This window comes from Lagenorhynchus albirostris, chromosome 18 (genome assembly GCF_949774975.1).
Source record: "Lagenorhynchus albirostris chromosome 18, mLagAlb1.1, whole genome shotgun sequence".
Lineage (NCBI taxonomy): Eukaryota > Metazoa > Chordata > Mammalia > Artiodactyla > Delphinidae > Lagenorhynchus > Lagenorhynchus albirostris.
The window spans coordinates 70,868,021-70,872,181 of NC_083112.1; positions in this window are offsets into that span (position 1 = coordinate 70,868,021).

The following is a 4,161-nucleotide window of genomic DNA, read 5'->3' on the forward strand; positions in this document are numbered from 1 at the left end:
GTGGAGGAATCATGGTCCTGTGACTGCAAATCTAGTTTTTACTGCTTGTTAGGTCCAAATTGGATCCCCACGCTTCCTTTCTTTTCTTGCTGGAGGACTGAGTGGTTCCCACCTGTTCCTTTCCTCTGTACAGCTCCCAGCATCTACAAAAGCCTGGTCAACACGCCTCCTGGCCCTCTGCAACTCACTCCCCTAAGACAAGCGTAGGCCCCTGTGTTGTTGCTTTTTAATTTAATTTAATTTATTTTTTTATACAGCAGGTTCTTAGTAGTTATCCATTTTATACGTATTAGTGTATATATGTCAATCCCAATCTCCCAATTCATCGCACCACCACCCCGCCCCACCGCTTTCTCCCCTTGGTGTCCATACGTTTGTTCTCTACATCTGTGTCTCTGTTTCTTTTTTTTTTTTAACATCTTTATTGGGGTATAATTGCTTTACAATGGTGTGTTTCTGCTTTATAACAAAGTGAATCAGTTATACATATGTTCCCATATGTCTTCCCTCTTGCGTCTCCCTCCCTCCCTGTGTCTCTATTTCTGCCCTGAAAAATGGTTCATCTGTACCATTTTTCTAGATTCCACATATTTGTGTTAACATAGGATATTTGTTTTTCTCTGACTTGCTTCACTCTGTACGACAGTCTCTAGATCCCCTGTGTTCTAATCTAAGAGCTCTAGTCACTGTGGGAATACAGGCGGAGAGGGACTCACAACGAGCCGTGCAGCTCCCGAGCTTAGAGAACTCGAGTGGTCAGGATACTGGACTAATGATCGTGGCCACTCCATTAAAACTTCCGCTGGAGTCAGCATCTCGCTGCCTTTTATGCCTCCATTTGTGGGCCTGGAGATGCTAACTATAAAACAATAGTCAGCAGTGCTTGAAATTCTAAAAACTATTTAATGTCATTGGGACAGGTCATGTGTTAAGGTGTTTACACCATCCCGGGTGGACTCTGTGTCAAAATACATTCCTTCAGGTTCTGTGTCCATCTTTACACTTCTAAATCAGAGGTGTTCTAACATCTCGACCAGGTCATGAGTTTGTCAGCATTTAAGGGACAACAACTGTTATCACCACAAGTGTTATTTTGATTTAGCAGGAATCGCAGAATCAAAGCCAGGCAGCACTGATCCCTGATTAACCATTGATTTATTATTTGTGGAGCCCTTCATATATGCCAGGCACTGGAGAGACTCAGAATTGGCTCAGACAGACAGGATACCTGGCTTCATTGAATTTATATTCTAGTGGAGAGAGACAGATGACAGCATAAAAAAGAAGATTAATTTCAGATAGCAAAAAGTGAGATGAAGGAAACAGGATAGTGGGATGGAGACCCAGCTTACAGCTGGGGCAGAGGAGTCCAGATTAGGGAAGACTGTTAATAGTGGCGACCTTTCAGCAGAGACCTGAATGCATAGAAGCAGCAGCCATGTTAAGCCTGTAGGGAGCAGTGCTCCAGGCAGAGAGACTATACATGCAAAGGCCCTGAGGTCAGCACGGGCTTTGTAATTTCAAGGAACCGAAGGGCTCCTGTGGCTAAAGTGAAGCATGGTGAGTAGAGAGAATTCTAGACTGAAGTAGGGGAGGAGGCTGGGACCGTATATAAGGCCCTGACATGGAGTTTGGATTTTATTCTTTGTGAAGTGGGAAGACATTGGAGAGTTTTATTCAGGAGACCGACTTAGTTTGAAAAAGGTTAAAAAAGGTTACTCTGGATTGCAGGGAAGTAAAAGCACAAGAAGAGAGCTTACCAGGTAGTTAGGAAAGGCCAGGCAGGACAGGTTGGTGGCTGGCCCAGGGGAGGGAGTGGGGGTGGGGAGAAGTGGTGAAGTTCAAGTGTTTTGCAGAAGTAGAGCTGGAGGGATTTGCTGGCAGATTCCACGTGTGGGGTGAAGGGAAGAGAGAGAGGCTTCAAGGAATATTCGCGGGCACTTGAGCAACTGTGCAGATGGCTGGCGGTGCTATTTACTGACATGGGGAATATCGAGAGAATTTGGGGTGTAAAGGGCAAACTATTTTGCGATGTTGAGTGTAGGATTCGTAACACACATCAAAGTGGAGATCGTGCAAGGAGGAGGAGAAATGAACAATGGGAAGGCAAGAAGGGGCAGTCAGTAAGGTAAGTCAGAAACTTCAGAGGGTTGTGGAAACCAACAGAAGAAAGTGTGCCTTAATCAGATGTTTGTGGAAGGTCGACTATCATGACAGTTGAAGAGGGACCACTGGATCTTCCAACATGGGGCTCACTGGTGATCGTGATTTGATCAGTTTATGGAAAGAATAAAAATCCACTTGGAATTCTGTTGAAAAATTGGACAGCAGATTGCACCATCAGTGGTAGAGAAAATGGGAGGTGAGAGTAGAGGCAGCAGGAATAGTCACACTCATTTGAGGTTACAGCATAGAGGCGAGTGTAGACCTTGGCTTGTTAAGGTATTTATTTGTATGTTAAGTGTCAGGTGGGAGTTGTATAGTATATTTGTATTTTAAGGGGAAAGTTCTAGTAGTGAGGGAGAAGGTAAGAATGTAGAAGAGAGGGGAGAGATGGGATAATTTCTGAGAATAGCTGGGCAAAGTCTTCGTGAAGGTGAGTGATTGAGGATGGGGTCCAGAGCACAAAGCATGGGTAGTTTTTGATGCCATCTGAGGCGCTTGCCCAGGGTATAAAGAAGGATGGCAGGGAACAGATACGGAGAAGGCTGGTGACTTTGCTGGTGGTAAGATAAGGGGATGCCCCTCAGGGCTTCTATTTTTTCACTATAACATGCTAAGAAACAGAAATAAAGGTAGAAATATTTGTAGACAGGTTTTAGGGAAGAATCCTCGCAAAAAGTCATGGGGTGTGGGGAGCAGGTTGGTAAACCATCCAGCTATCCAGAACGAGCTGCGTCCCTGGGTTCTGCATAACCGAGGTCTTACACAAGGTGTCTTGCTGGACACCAGTACCTTCTGGTAAAGGCTGGATGCTGAGGTCCAGAGCAGCCGAATATTACTGGTTAGAGCTTCCTACCTGACAGAGAGTCAAACCCCAACTCCATCTCAAGGCCCGTGTTTGGACCCTGCCTCTTTTCCATCCTTAGCTTCTCCGGAAGGTTCAGGAGAGGAATTTTAGCATCAGAAGGTGGCTGAGTGGAGACCCTGAATGTGAGAAAGACACTAAAGGAAACATAATTAATAATTCAGAAAACAACCTGTTAGCTGATTTCTTAGAAAAATGTATTCTTTGGGAATAAAGTTCTCATTTTATAATTAAAGTCTGAAAGATAGGAGAACTTTTCAGAGCTATAGATAAATGCTAGAAGCTTTGATCCATTAATTATTCTGTCCTCCCTGTTTTCAGCTTCTGCTCAGCTGGGCTTTGTTACTCAACATACACATATATTCAGTCCCTCCATCTTAGGGAGGAAACCTTCCTCACTACTTTCTGAAGTCTGGTTTGCAGACGTTGGCATTCTTCTGTCTGCACTATGCACTTTTCCTGGACAGTCTCACCCACACCAAGGACTTCAGCTCTGACTCTGATGACGCAGATATCTGTGTTTAGACCTCTCTCCCCAACTGGAGACTGGGTGTGGATGGTCAGTTCCTCAGGAACATCTTTTGTGAATACTCCATCTTTAATTTGTTTCATTTTATTTATTTCTAGTGAAGTATAGTTGATTTACAATGTTGTGTTAGTTTCAGGTGTACAGCACAGTGACTCAGTTATACACACACACACACACACACACACACACACACAGAGTATATGTGTGTGTGTATTCTTTTTCAGATTCTTTTCCTTATAGGTTATTACAAAATATTGAGTATATTTTCCTGTGCTCTACAGTAGGTCCTTGTTAGTTACGTATTTTATATCTAGTAGTGTGTATGTGCTAATCCCAGTCTCTTAATTGATTGCCCCCTTTCCCCTTTGATAACCATAAGTTTGTTTTCTGTGTCTGTGAGTCTTTCTGTTTCGTCAATAAGTTCTTCTGTAGCCTTTTTTTTTAGATTCCGTGTATAAGCGATATCATACGATATTTGTCTTTGTCTGATTTCACTTAGAATGAGAATGTCTAGGTCCCTCCATGTTGCTGCAAATGGCATTATTTCATTCTTTCATGTAATCCAAATCAAACTGGATTTGTCATCCTCCCCACTTTCAAACTC